The 16,519-nt window shown below is 38.0% G+C and overlaps 1 protein-coding gene across 2 annotated transcripts in view; it reads left to right on the forward strand.

The window, feature by feature from the left end:
* LOC124283474 (ankyrin repeat domain-containing protein 11-like) overlaps positions 1-16,519 on the forward strand; it is a 46,468-nt gene that overhangs the window by 9,769 nt on the left and 20,180 nt on the right. The gene's annotated exons all lie outside the window — the stretch shown is intronic.

Here is a 16,519-nt window from a genome sequence, read left to right on the forward strand (position 1 = left end):
ATTTGTTATATGGGTCACATGTTAGATATAGCCTTGGTTGATGTGTCTGAAGCAGTGTGTTTGTTGGTGTTGATGGTAAACTGCTAACTTGAGACCTTTAACTGTTTGTTTATCCATACAGCTTTTCTGGAATTAACCTACATACTACCAAGTGCCTTTGTCCAGCAATGAGGAAAAAATCATGTATATATCGTTCAGAACTAGAGGGCGGTGGGTAGCCTTGTGGTTAAAGCACTCGCTCAAACACTGAAGACCTGGGTTTGATGCCGACAGCAGTGTGCACAGGTTGTAAGATGCAGATACAGTAGACTATGTAAACATGAAGAATAATGACAATTATTATGGATATACAACTTCTTTTATTATGTGGAGGCGGCGTTTCGACATAGGTTCTAATGTTGTTGTCATTGCCCATCAAAGAAGTGGGTGAGGTGAGGTGAAATTGGGTTTAATGTCGTGCTTGAGAATATTTCGCTCATATGACGACGTGCATGCATGTGTATGTGTATGTGCGGCTGCTTGTACTAGCCCAGACTGAAGCTTGTTTTATAGTGCTAGCCCACTGAGATACCATACTGCAGTGAAGCATGAATACCCCACTCAGACACATTATACTGACTCGTCCTTGTTGTACCCATTAATGCCGAGCGCCAGACAGGGACCAACAAGTACCATATTTTAATGTCTTTTGGTATGACGCGGGCGGGGATCGAACCCGCGACCTTCCGCTCTCCGGGCGGACGCTCTAACCACTACACCACAGAGGTGGTCCATCAAAGAAGTATGTAAACATGTTTACAAAGAACAAATGGATATAACAAACTTCGATTTTGGTACTAGCCACTTGCTATACATTGAATTGAAATGTGTAAACTGAAGTTATTTGAAACTAAAATTTGTGGTCTCTTTGAGTTGGTTATAACAGTATTTTGGGGGCGATGGGGTAGCCCACATGGGTACAATGTGTGAAGCCCATTTCTGGTGTCCCCCTGCCGTGATATTGCTGGAATATTGTTAAAAGCCATACTAACTCAAATTTGATTATCTTAATGTTCTTATTCATACATTCTGAGAAATTCGGAAATTTATTTTTGAACTTGGGAGTATTTACTCTTATGTGCGACACATTTTGGGCCATATATTAGGTCTTGACAAGTTCCTGCTTTTGAACATACATCTTATCAATGTCCCTAAATGTTGGCATAGTTTTCAATTTCGTGCTTAACAAAAGAAATCAGGAAATACTTATGAAATATATTCCTTCTCCAGGAACTAATTTTGTAACTATCTCTTGTGTTACATTAATGCAGAATGAACACAGGTCTCCAGGAGATACATTGTGCTTTATCAGTCATCATTTTCAGCATGATCACCAATCAACCAATACTATTGTCAAGTCTTAAACTTTACACCAATGTACTGATCATGCTAACAGCTTGATGGCCATTTTGCTAGTTGAGACCGCATACCAGGTCTTGTGGATAGAGCATCTTCCTGGATAGCAGGTCTGTGACAAGCCCTGTTTTTGCGTCATATAAGTTGATACTTGTTTCCCAGCCTGACTGTACAGGTATAAACTAGGCTAGCTCAAAGTCTGTATGTAATGTCTGAGTGGCATATCCATGTTAAACTGCGGCATGGGGCAGTCGGGTAAGGCTTAAAATAAAATGTTGTGGTTCCGATTACCTGAGCGACCCTTGAATTGTGGTGCCATCCCTATTTTTTTAAAGCAAAATAAGCTTTCAGATATCAATGTTTTTCCCAGATGCCAGCAGACATCTGTCATTCTGATAGAGAAAGTCAACATGATGGCCGCAATTGATTGAATAAACAATTACACATTGATAAATGTGTTATTAGTTTGTACTTGACTTCTTTAAAAAAAATGTTAAAAAAAATCCTCCCTACCTACCCTAAATTTTAAGGAGGTGTAATGGGAACCACAACATATTTTTTATTTGGCCTAACTTAGTGGGGTAATGCAATCGCCCGTCACTCCGAAGACCTGGGTTCAATTCTCTGCATAGGTACAATGTGTGAAGCCTATTTCTGGTGTCCCCCGCCGTGATATTGCTGAAATATTGCTACCCCACCACCACCGGAGAAGGTTGGTTTTATTATCTAGATATGCAAAGTAGTGGCAATGTTTGTTGCCACTGATTTAAGGCTTGTCAAAGGGAATCATATTTCATATTCTTAGCACTGCTATATTTTTGCTTGGGTGCAATTATAATCCTTTTAGCACCTTTATTGTTTTGTACTTTTTGCCTTGAACATGTTGAAATGTTGTTTAGAAGTGTATTTTATGTGGAAAAACAGCATTATCATATTGATACCTATCTTATGCATCATATTGGACAAAATGCAGTGCAACTAACTGACTCATGAAGGAGTTATAAAACACTACTTTATTTTAGAAATACCTAAAGCTGGTGTGAGGTGGTTATTTGACTGTCATGTCACTGAAATATTGATGCTTTAAAACAAACTTACCTAATCGGACATATTTTTGTTTTTATTTGTCATTGTTGATATTGTACAGTGCTTGGCAAGATGACACACCACTGTTAGTATGTTGTAGATAGCTCAGAATTCAGTGCAATGCTTCAGAACAAAGATGATAAAGGATGATACCATCTTGACCAATATGGGTCCTTTGACCCTATCAGCGAAATATTCTCAAGCACGACGTTAAACCCAATTTCACCTCACCTTTGACCCTATCATTTCCTAGTAAGTGGGTCACTTGGCCCATTATTTAAAAACAAATGTGGGTTTCAAATGAATTGAAAACTCTCTAGTGTAATAAAACTGAAGAACTACACACATTCATAAGAAGTCACTTAGTTTGGGATCAGGCTGGTACAGGGGCAGAAGGGAGGAGATGGTACTTGGATGTAGGCTAACACCTGAGACCCTCTGTCCTACTTCATGGACATGCTGTAGTAGTGTTTAGTAACAGTACTCTTGGGAACTGGATGTGATTTCATCATTGTATATTGGTTCTGACCAATTTGTACCAATCAGTTCTTGGTTAAAGTAGGTTAATTATATCGTAAATCTATACTTTCAAGAAGCAACTTATTTACCTGTTTTTAAAGTTTACAACAAATATTAAATTTCAAATGTCTTCCAAATTCCTGTGGTTATGGGTTCAAGTCGCTAGTTTGCTTTGAGTATGATCACTACACAGCTTCACCAGAATGGTCAGGTCTGAATCACTGTAGGCTCTTCAAAGTATGGAAATACTTTTCAAACACACTTTTCAGTCATGTTGTTTTTGAAGACTACATACACCTGTTATCTACCGATATAATTATGAAAATACAGCAAATTAATTAAGTCCATCCTTTCTGAAATACTGTCGTCAAGTAATTTGTAAATATGGTAATTATCATGATTGGGAAAGCAGGTTTAAATTCTTTGACAAATGCCGTAGATTTGCTTACATCATGTACTTACACGTTTCATATGGCAATATTAACTGGAAAACAATCCAGTTGTATCTTTGATTTTGTTTTTTCATTCATAATTTTGAATGGTTTCTCTGACACTGGAATCATTCTTTAGCATTCTTGTTTGTGTTAAACATGCTATGACAAGATGTGTAATGAATAACAACTTCATTATACATGCACATAATTTCATGGCTCCTTTTTGCCATAATGCTTGATATAATTTAATTCAATTTCGAAAAATTAGAATAACTCCATATTTTATCATTTGTCATTTCATTTTGTTGGTGAATGAGAACAAGGATGTGAAGACGTTAAATAGAAGTCAGACTATGTATGTGAAGTTCGATAACTTGTTCAATTACTCTCACCTTACTGTCACAGAGGTACAGATAAGCTGTGTATCTGCGTAAATTACGCATATAATTATGTGAAAACTCAATTGCTATTAAGTCTGTTACACTTGAATTTTGGTAAAATTTGATCTTACATGTGTACACACAAAATAGATAAAATGACTGTGGTATATTGAGAGGTTCTATTTCAGCACAGGAACTTGGCAACTTACAGTCCTTCTTATCGTTTCTCATGTTACAGATCAAAATATATAACAAACACGAAAACCAACATTTAAACTTTATTATATTTTTACAATAAATTGAAAATGGCATAATACCCAAATGATTTTCAGTGAGGTCTGTACAATTTATTTGGTTGCTCAAAGGAAAATTAGGATGCCCAGTTGAGATGAACACGAGCAAATACATAACTCCATGACCCAAAACGTTATCTGTAGCTCTGTGTCAATATGCTAACTAAAACGATGTTGTTTTTTTGACATGACAATAAATCCCAGGTGGCTTTTCATTACTGTGGCGTGTTGTGAAACACAAGTGTCAGGTCAGCATCCTCAGTGACCAAAAACAGGACTGCTTCAAACTAGCATCAAAGTTATATTTTGAATCTGTACTATAATTTCTGACATTTCTGAAGTGGGGTATCAGGGCTCCAGATAAGGGCCGTATCGGCGTATGTACGGATAAAAAATATGCATATGCACGATACGGTAGGAAATAATTTAGAAAACGTAGGAGATACGCACCACAGCAATGGTGTACGGTCTTAGAATCATTTACAGTCGTATTTATCTGAAAAAGTATTGTTTTATTGTTCATTGACCTGTTTACACAAGAGTAGCAATGTTGTGGTGCATATGAAACGAAACACAAGATTACTGATACACCATTAAATTCCATTCAGCACTCTAAATGTACTCTTAAGGTTTTCCAGTACTCATATATTGAAAAAATAAGAAATACATACTCCTGATGTTGAAAAATTATCTGGAGCCCTGGGCATTGTATTGTATTTATTCCACAATCATATCTTGTTGAAAAATACACACTGAAAACTCACCAATATCATCTAATGTCTTACATGATTTCTGAAGTTGTTTTTCTGTTTATATGTTTTTGACAGTTCACCACAAAAGCGAAGGTTATTTCAATGTATTTTTCATTAGCTGTTGTGAATAGCACATTCCTTTACAGTAACTGTCTCATATTTTACTCATTCCAAATGTCAAGGTAAATATCACGTCTTATCACTTGCAACAGACTTATGAACCAAATAATTAATGAAATACTGACATGATCATGGTGTTTTGCAGACTTCATAACCTCACTTGATGTGGATAGAAATTCACTAAATCGTGGTTATGTTTTGCTTTGGAGGTCACCTTTCATGTGTTCATGTATGTCAAGATGATAGTCATTAATTGACCAAAGGTTAGTCGATGAATAATGTTTGAGTTTGATTCATCAGGTACAAAGAATTTATCAGAAAGTTTTTGTTAGTTAGATTCAGTGGTCCCTTGCTAGAACACTACATTTGGGGTACATGATTAATGAGTGTTCCTGTTTACTGAGGTGAAATTGTATGGAGTAAATAGCAACACAACAGTAAAGGCTGTGCCCAACACAATCTACGCCTAGCCTCGTTGTATAGCAGAGTTTGTATAAAGATCAAAATTATTGGCTGTGTATGATTCATCGTCAACAAAAGAGTTGAGTATTGTCTGCAGTAAAACCTGCTGCTAATTCCGGCAATCAAACTGGGGATAACAAACTTGTTTTTAAAAAGTGTGTTGTGATATTAAAGTATTCACTGGGCATGATGATTTACCATTTAACCATTTATCCTTACTAGCAATCAGCTGCATGCATACTCTCTCCCAGTGAAGCCAGCATTCAATTAAAAACAACAAAATTCAAAACATTTTGGTGCAGTGATAAAACAACACACTGTTTCTGAAACTATTTATTTGAAGGCGTGAAGGGTCCTTTTTCCTGGAAATTGCTTGGAATCGTCCTGTTGAGGGACATGTTGCATAATGAACAAAATAAAACATTTTCAACAACATAAATGCAATATTTCTGGAACCAGTATGCTTGTATTTGTAACAAGTAGCATACATAAATAAAAACAATACAGCTTATTAGCAAGTACAATTATTTGATTTTTCTCAAGCGAATTATTGATCTCCCCTACTGTATGACAATCGACTCGCCCCAATTTAAGCCGTGAACTCGCTAAGTTTAGTCGCCGCTAAGTTTATTCACGGAAATAATTGTTGATAACCACCCTACTATTCCCAATTTGGAAAAGACTTGACATGCCATGTTTTATGTGGGATACATGGACAGTCGAAGTGGAAGGACTGGGCATTACGGCCGGGACGGAAGCGGTCAGGATAGGATGTGTGGGCCGACGTTTGTTGTCGATGTCATGCCCGCTCGATCTGGACCCGGTTTGAATATACTGCCGCTTTTGCGCTGCTGACGGATTTTCAAGCTTCGTAGTTTCTTCACTGGGATTAGGGTCAAGAAGTTCTTCTTCAAACCATTCGCTTTTTACTTCAAAAACACCAAAGATGCTGCCGAGGTAGAAATTGCCGATGTCCGACATGTTTGTTTACAAACAATATGGTCAACGAGTTCGTTGTATTCATACGCGGTGAATCGGTCCCTTTGATTAGTGGTCTTAAACTGCCATTTAAGTACGGTTTGGATGAGCTTTCAGCCAATCAGAATCGAGTATCACACAATGTCGTGCTAGAATATATTACAAAGTCCAAATATGCCGTGAACATTTTTATAAGCAGATGGTGTAACAACAGGATGAAATTGCATACATCAATTCAGATTTATTCACAGTTATTTCCAGTGTGACATGCTTTTGGTTAGTCTGTCTGACAGTCCTTGAATCTCCTTATGTTCCCTACTGCCTAGCCCTTTCTTCAATACTTCAACCCTGAGTGAAGCAAGTCTAGATTTCCTCAGGCTCTGAGTCTCTCATCTCCCAATCGTTAGTCTAGATTATGGTGATCAACATTTAATGTCTTTGTGTGGAGGAAAAACATTATGTCAGCATAAAAGCTAAGTTTAAAAATATTCATAATGTTGGGGAGCCGTGTGGTAACGTGTTATAACCATTAATCGTTTAAGAAGAGGGTGCACTATACCAGTGTATGAAATAAGGCCAGTCCGACCGCGAAAGATGGGCTAGATTTCTGATGGACGACATTTACAGCTAACCAGCCCAATGGTCTGGTAAAACTTTTAGAAAACATGTTCCATACATCTGAGTAATTTTCTTTGGGTTGTCTGGTCTGGTTAAATCCATTTTGGGCTGGTAACATTTTGAAGCTACCAGCCCTGATGTCTGGCTGGGTTTTGGGCTTATTTCATACACTGACTATACCAAATAAAATATGACAAATTTTTACAGCAGATGTTCACTTCTAGAACAGTCAGGTGAGCAACAGTGCTTTGTGGCTCTACTTTTGTTCCACTACTGAGAGATAACAGGGTGAGACGCCACTACCAGGGCTCACGGGTGGCCTAGTTGTCCAGGCTATGGCAGCTCACTGGCAGAATGCATGTAGTAGTCATTCCAGCTTCAGTTTCCTAGTTTGTCCTTGCAGGTTAAATTGCTGCTGCTCTAACATTCCTTCAGTGTTTTCAAACACGGTGAGAATATCATATTATCAAGCACTTGCCCTGTGTTTAAAGTGCTCTGTGTTGAGTGGAAATATCTGATTTCTGATAGCCTAGATGTTTACATGTGTAGGTGAGTCATTGTTCCCTAATATTTATGAAATATGTCAGGTATTTCAGCACTCCAGAATTTCAAACATGAAATCTTAACTCTGCATGAATATTTCATGTGTACTTGCAAAGTTTCTAGAAAGTCTTAGATACAGCTAAGTTAAGGTCATTGCCCTAGATAAAGGTTTATCACAAATCTATTTAAATCGTTCACATGATACTTGTATGAAGATGTTTATCAAGACACATGACTCACTGCTGTTAGGCGAAGATTCCCATATGTAGACACTGAAATGCTAACTTGTGTTTGTATCATCCCATGGTCTTAGTCTTTAGCAATACGGCAAACAATGTCTTGGTATTGTAATACACCACTATCAAGCAAGAAATGTCTGGAAGTGATACTACTTACAATATGCAACACTGTAAGTAGATGATATTGTGAGGTTATCTTCACCACAGGAACATTTATATAAAAAGACCGCCTCCGTGGTGTAGTGGTTAGAGCGTCCGCCCAGAGAGCGGAAGGACGCGGGTTCGATCCCCGACCTCGTCATACCAAAAGACGTTAAAATATGGTACCTGTTGGTCCCTAATGGGTACAAGAAGGACTGGTCAGCTCGGAGTCAGTATAATGTGTCTGAGTGGGGTATTCGTGCTTCACTGCGGCATGGTATCTCGGTGGGCTAGCACTATAAAACCAGCTTAAGTCTGGGCTAGTACAAGCAGCCGCACATACACGCACACGCATGCACGTCGTCATATGAGCGAAATATTCTCAAGCACAACGTAAAACCCAATTTCACCTCACCTTTATATAAAAAAATTATAATGTCATGACAATGGGGAAAGTGTTGTTTCCTGTTATTTGAGGAGATCAGCATTTAGTAGCCATGCCAGGATCTGCTTAATGTGGGTTTGAATACCAGGATCGCTTTAATTATCATTATGCAAAATTGAAAAAGCTCCTTGTGTCCATGAGGTCTAAATTTGGTATCGTGAGGACCTCTTCAATCTTCGACATTTTTTAACATTCAAGTTGTGATAAGGACTTGACATTATGATTATATGGGACTTTATTACGCTGATTGTGATCCCTGAGTCTTCAAGCCATACCTATGCTCATAGTAGTACTTTTTGTGAAGGTCAAGGTCACTTGGGATTTTCTCACACATTGAACTGATTCGCCATGATTTTACTGAAATACTGATCTAAGTGGCATCAAGTCAGCTCATTCTTATAATATGACCATTCTGATGCTGTTACCAATGCCATGATATTTAGATATTTGAAATTCTGACGCTGCTTAACCGACACAATATTTTGGTTGATCAAATGTGAAACTGAATGCTGTTTATGATTCCAGGCAGTATTTTCCCCCACATGGGTACAAAGTGTGAAGCCCATTTCTGGTGTCCCCTGCCTTGATATTGTTGGAATATTGCTAAAAGCGGCGTTAAGCCATACTCACTCACTCACCAGCAGGGTTTAAATATAGACATGAAATTCAAGGGTCCCCTGTCATTGACCTAGAGGCGGTAGGGTAGTCTGGTGGTCGAAGTATTGACTCCTCATGTTCAGGACCTGGATTAGATTCCCCTCCTGGGTAGTGGGTACAATGCCCATGTTTGGTTGTCCTCGCTGTGACATTGCTGGATATTGCCGTGATCGACAGAAACTTATGATTGTAGGTTCAAATCCTGGTCTGCACAAAATTTGTTCCAGGTACCCACTCACTCACTCTATGTGTACTTCATATGCATACGCTCATGACCTTACTGTTATTTGCATCAGTATCCAAGGATGAAAACTATGTTTTATTATTTGTATCTCTGCCTTGTGACAGATAAGTGACATGTTGAAAAGTGTGTATTCTCTATATAAAACTCTTGATAAACTGATAAAAATTACTGACTCTTGAATGTTCCTCTTGTAAACATGGTAATGCATTAATATAATATCTAAAAGATCCTCCTCCAAAAACATCATTTGACTAGCATTGTACATCTTATACTAAGAAGGAATTACACATATCAAACTTAAACAGGTTAAAATCCTCTCCAGAATAGGGACCCGTGAAGGTCCGGGTTAGAATTGATCTTCAGTAACCCATGTGTGTAAGAAGCGACTAACAGGATCGGGTGGTCAGACTCGCTGGCTTGGTTGACACGTCATCGGTTCCCAATTGAGCAGATCGAAGCTCATGCCGTTGATCAATGGATTGACTGTTCCAGACTATATTATTTACAGACTGCCGCCATAATGCTGGAATATTGCTGAGTGCGGCACAAAACTAAACTCACTTACTCACTCACTCACTCACTCCAGAATAGGTCCAGGGTAAAAGAGAATCACCCAGTATCCCATGTTTGTCATAACTTAATTTTAACCCTATTTTTAGAAATTAATTTTTAAGGAGTCCCCAAATTCAAAACCTACAACAATAAACCAGAAACACAGGATAATATCCAACTCAATCTGTTTTTCTCGGCCAACTGTGCCCTGTTTTTCTAGACCGAATAACAATGTTAATTTATAGGCCAGTGACACAGTGACGATGAGAAGTGAGTGGAGCTGGATCCCAGCCGTCAGCAAACTCCCTCATCACTGGAAGCGGGATATCTCCTGTCGGGGATCAATGCGAGCTATTGATTGTATTGCCAGTTCCAGGCTTAGGAGACTGCCTTGCTTTAACTGTTATGTTGCAGACGGCCTTGACATTGCTGTAATATTGCTTACTGCCATGATGTAACTGTAATATTGATTACTTCCGTGATATAACGCTGATATTTCATACTGCCGATTAGAGCTGGTTATCGTTACATTTTGTTAGATCGACAATCGCTAGTGTCAGATCGATAATCGATCGATTATAATCGTTTGGACGGTCATTTCATAGTCAAATACCTTCATTAGTGAACTAACTTCCGGCATGTTGTCAGCACGTGCCAATTGTTAACGCTAGCAAGTAACTTACTTTTGTAGCGTCTTTGGATCATCTTACGTTTCCGATCGTTTATAGCGCGAAGATGCGAGAAAATCCATGAGAAGCATCCTGAATGACAACAAGGCAATCCCCGCTTTCGTTCTGACATCGATATGCTACGAATCAAGTTTCCATGCGTAGGCAACAGTATAAAAACCCACGAAAGATATATTTTAACTCGGGTATCCTTAATGCAATGTCTACCTCATAATTAAATGCACAAAAATCCTAAATCTTTACTCCAAAGATGCCATTAATGTTTCGCCTGCTCAGTTGACACCCGACCTTACAAGATCACGCTACTAGTCATGTGACCTCGCTGGTAGATTTATTTTCATGGCATGCCATTTTTAGAAAAAATATTTGTTTATATTGAAGAGTGAACAAAGACATTTCCTTAAGGTTGAACACAAAATTTAATTTGTGAAGTATTATAATTTAGCGCTGTATCGAAAGTTCAAGAGAATTCATGAAACTGAAAATAGCTCTATTTTACCCGCCTTGCGTAAGTCACGTGTTTGTATGCAAATGCAACTCAAGGAATTCCCTCTTTTAGCCAATTAGAAAGTAGCTAACCTGTACTACCGGGTCGTATTGTGACGTTTTGTTGCATGATTGGACGAATGAGTTTGCACAGTTCTGCTCATGAATATTGATTAATTTCTATAAACCACTTTACAACCCGTAGTATTTTAATGTCAAATTAGGACTCACCAATCTAAATATATCTTGCATTGCCATTGGCTGACAGGGGAGGCATGCGCACTTATGTAGTACACAGCTTCTGTTTAAGAGGTAAACAAGCAATAGACGACCAGGGCCCCGTTCCTCAAAGCGATCGTAGCGCTAAGGTGATCGTAACTCCCATACTTTAACATAGACTTACGACTGTCGTAGCGCTACGATCGCTTTGAGGAACAGGGCCCTGGGTCTTCGGTATAAGAAAACATGACAAGGTAGAATAAAACGTTTTAATGTATGTGCATCCAAATAATGATTATTTCCGATTATCGATCTGCAGTTTATTTGTAATCAACAATCGTTTATTTTGACTTAAATCGAACGATTAACCGAACCTACGATTAATTGCTCCAGCACTACTGCCGATGTTGTGTAATATTGCTGACTGCCATGGCAATTGTGACTAGTGTTCTTTGTAGGTCTCATCAAATATTGGTACCGTAAATAAACTCAGATTTCATGAGAATCTTTTGATTCTACACAACAAAACCATGTTATGATCAATATACTTCTATAAAACTTTATATAATGACCTATAGCAGGGTATGAAACTCACAAAAATTTCAGCCAGACAGAGCTTTTTAGACCAAAACTTACCTGCCCACAAAATATCTTCATATACATGTCTAAAGTTTAACCCCACCGTTGGGCAGGTGTATTTGAGAATCTGACAGCCTGTGTTGAAAATAACCCGTCCCTGGTGGTCGGGCAGGCGGGTATTTCGAGCGCGCTGCCTGTAGTAGTAATAATAATAATAGTCCACTTATATGGCACTCACATCCAGGCACATTGCCTGCTCATGGCGCTACGTACATTACTATCCCAGGTCATAGGACACTCTCATACTTTCCAATATTTTTTCAACTCCCTGGGGACGATACAGTTATGCTGCCTGTTAGGTGCAATGAACTAAACACTGACATTGCCAGCACATGCTCACGGGTACCCATTTTACAGCTGGGTGAACTGAGACAATGTGGATCTAAGTATCTTGTCCAAGGATACTACGCAAATGTGCCTACCTTGGGACCCGAGGTGCCTCCACCGGGGATCGAACCCGGGCCTTCAGCGTGATAGGCAGACGCCTTACCACTGCACTACTGCGCTCCAGTCTTTTTCATTTGTTAAAATGCACATTCAGAATGACCAGTTTAATCCTTGCTCATGATTACTAATAGTGCTGACTAACATTGCTGCTGTCTTCTCTTCATTCTGTTTAATACGTTTCAACTCGAATTATGAAACAGACTTCATTTGGTAGAAGCCTAGTCTTTCAGTATCCTCTATTAGTTGTTGCCAGTTTTTTAGGTCATGTTATATGTTAGTCATGACAATGACAGATTACCTGAGCTGTACAAACTTGACACGAATATCGCAGGTTGAAAAGTGGGGTCCACGAGGTCACTGTTATCAGTCCAAAGTTTCCAGCTTTTGTACTAAGCAGTTGGTGCAACTCTTGTTTTGTTTTTACGTCTTTGATGAATCAGCAATAATTATTGAGGGTATTATACATATGTTGCATTTGTTTGGAATGGGTTCAGAAATTGGGTTGATTGTGTGCCTTGAATACAGCATGAAAGCATTATGTTAAATGTTGATCCTGTTTTCGTACAGTGTACTTAGGGACAGGTTTTCAAGTTTGAATATAGGTCAGTGCTTGATTTTGTAGATTCATAGAAGTTATATCAAAAGTAATGAAGGCACAATATCCTGACATAAATCAAAAAGTAATTTTAATGTTAAACTCTAAGGCCAGACCAATTTTATTTCTTGTTTTATGGATTTTTGTCCTCAGAAAACATAAAGGCAGTTGGAAAAAAATAAAAATCACCAGTCAAAGGATTATATTTTTGGGAATTTATGAAGTGTATATGGAGCAAAAAACAATCAAAATAAGTTGTTGGGTTTTTTTTCTTGTTCTTGAAAAACTACGACCGGTGGATCTGTAACACAAGAAACAAAATTGGTCTGGCCTAAAGATTGAATAACGTACCACAACATGTATACTGCATACCTTCTGAGACATTTTTCAGTAAGTTGTAACCATTGTCAGGGATTGACATAGAGCTTAATTTGCATGCTATGGTATGGTAAATATTAGAATGGCAAAGATGAAATATTTTCCATGTGCCCTGGCAGTATGACTAATATTATAAAAATAATACTTACCATGATTTGTTTAATGGAAAATGAGATAAATCTGACCAAGTCAAATAATCCAAAACCTATGATAAATTAACCTGAACTGCTCTTGCAGTCATGATAGAGTTAAGGAAATCCAGCTCTAAAGTTTCCTGGTATACATGGTATTTACTGATTTATTGAACAATGACTTGAAATGGCATAATTGTTGTGATGTTTTAAGTTTAATTGGATTGTCCAAAGGCATGGCAGTGTTCACGAATAGCGTCTGACCCTCTGACAAATCTGGCAGATTCGCAAACAGTCAGACAGAAGTTTACAACCTGCCGGTCCCAGTGTCTGACTGCATACTTCACAATGACTTTGACTGAAGTTGTTATATGTGACATGTCACACTTTGTTGCTGTTTATAAATCTTATGTTTGTTAATAATTTCAATGCCAATTATAAGAAATGTTAGATCTGAAATGTGTGTTTAAATTTATTCCATGGGTCCTGTGAATTTTCAATGGGTCAGACAGACATCTGAAACTGTCCAATGTCCTGTTACTTTGAAACACCATTCGTGAACACTGCATGGGCACGCCTAAATTATCTGTCTGGTGTCCAACTCCACCCTTTGAAAGATTTGCATTTCTATCCCTGACTGTATAGAGATAAACCATATGGGCTTGACTCACTCCTCAGCTACATGAACTTAGCTCGTTCAAGTTTCTGTATTGTTGGCAAGACCAGGTGGACCTGACACTTGACCACTACCAAGATGTCCACATGCAGGGGTGGAAATAACTTTAAAATTGATAGTGTACCCCGGTACAGTGGCACATGTAAAGTCACTTGCCCTGATAATTGTCCCACTATACCGACCGTTTTCTTGCTGATTTTTTAAATAAACAACATAATTAACATTGGAAAGTCAACTGGACACCGGTACAGTGTGATATACAAATTTGCTTGCCCGACAGAAAAAAACACTGGACTCGGACGTCGGGCAATGGGTTATTTCCACCCCTGACATGGTGTCTTCCCGTGCTGACACATCTTAGCTTGGACACGTGTGTGTTAAATGCACAGTCTGCATTAATGTGTCTTCCTCACATGATATGTAGGATCATAATTCATAAATGTTCTTCACATGGCCTGCATGATCTCACATGCTCCTTACATGACATGCATCATCTTGATTAATGCGTTCCTCATCACATGCATCATCTTGATTAATACATGTTCTTCATGACATGCACCTTTTTTATTAATACAATGTTCCTCTTGGACATACAGTGAAGCCTCGTTAATCCAGACGGTTGCGTTTCTCAGCAAATTCGTCCGGATTGCGAATTGTCCGGACTACTGAATCAAGACCCAAGTTCAAGCAAGAGTTGCTTCCCTTACTATTACAAAAACGACACGACCCTGGATAAAACAAATAAGCATTTAATTTAAAGCTTATAAAACGATGAATAGCAAGCACAACAATAAATTATAGTCATAGCAAAAAGTCTTTCATAATTGTTTGTGTTTGCGGAGGTGTTGTAACAGTTCGTGAACACGACTTACAGCGTCCGGACTGTGAAGCAATTTACTGTTTATTTTACTGATTGGTTACAGCTACTTACCATCCGGTTCCGAAAACCAAATTTCCGGATTATCAAGGCAAATTAAATAGGCATAGATTGGTAACAAGCTGAAATCGTCCGGGAGGCGAGACATCCAGATTATTGGGGTCCGGACTAACGGGGCTCCACTGTACATCGTCTTGATTCATACATGTTCCTCATGACATGCATAATCTCGATTCATACGTGTTTCTGGCCCTTGATTCTTTGCACATTTCAAACTACTACTAGTACTAGAATATTGCTGATTGCAGGTTTAAACAACAAACAAACTTAAGCCAATAGATGTATTCAAAGTCCTAATTTCAAGAACCCAAGTTACTTTCCTATAGGTGAAATATTCAGGTGCCAATGTTGATACTTATATTCACTGTAAGAACCCTTACTGGCAAAGTGTCTTGAAGGCTTGGACAAACTATGTAAGAAAAGAAAAAGAAATTTCCCTTAATATTAATGACATTCTGTCCCAACCCCTATGGCTCAATCATCATTTTACACATAAAATATTTTTGATTAAACATTAGCACATTAAAGGAATTTATTTTGTAAAGTGTAAAAGACAAAGTGGTTTAATGACTTTTGCAAAACTGAAGAATACTTATGATATTGGCGGCACGGTTTTAGATTAGCATCAATTACAATTCATTGCCGCAAGAATAATAAAGGGGCTGCGTTTGGAAAAAAATGGCTTCCTCTGTCAGGTATTTATGAAGAAGTCACTTGACTTCATGTTTTCCAAAAACATTATATCTCGGTTTGATTATTTATATATTATGCTTTTCGTCTATATGCTCTGGCAGTATAGTTATTAACAATTTAGTCCCTTTTTTTTTATCTCCTTTACATTCCATGATTTCTGTGTCATTTGCTTTTAACATTTTTGTCATAACCTTGTAATATTATTCATATACTTTGACAGTGATTTGTTTTGCAATCTCAATTTAACCCTATTTGTAATAGTGTCAAAACTATTTGTATGAGAATACCGTCATTGTTTGTTTATCTGTGTCTGAGAACTATTGCTTATACACTACTCATTTGTAGCCATTGTCTCTGAATACAGCCATGCTTGTAACCAGATTTGTTGGAATAAGAAAAACAAAACAAAAAAAACAAAAAAACTTAAGCCAATAGTGATAGTTATAGTAATAGTTAATGTACAAGGGATCTTCATCAGTGCCTGACTCAGAAAAGCGGGCTTGTGCTTGTGTAACATCACTCCAGAGTGAGGAAAACTAATCTATGAGAATCAGTGTCATCAATATAGAATTGCCGGGAATGATAACTTTTTATACCAGTACTGTCAAACCCTCAAGAGAATGTTGCTATTGCTATGTGATTTTAGACATCAGATGGTTGAAATTGTCTATGGGTCCATTTCCAGAATAAAGATATTGTTTGTCATTGCCCTCCTGTAGACTTTGACTAACCTATTTGTTAGTTTTATATGTTTATATTGTTTAATTGTCA

This window comes from Haliotis rubra, unplaced genomic scaffold (assembly GCF_003918875.1).
Source record: "Haliotis rubra isolate DU_JTF1 unplaced genomic scaffold, ASM391887v1 Scf317, whole genome shotgun sequence".
Lineage (NCBI taxonomy): Eukaryota > Metazoa > Mollusca > Gastropoda > Lepetellida > Haliotidae > Haliotis > Haliotis rubra.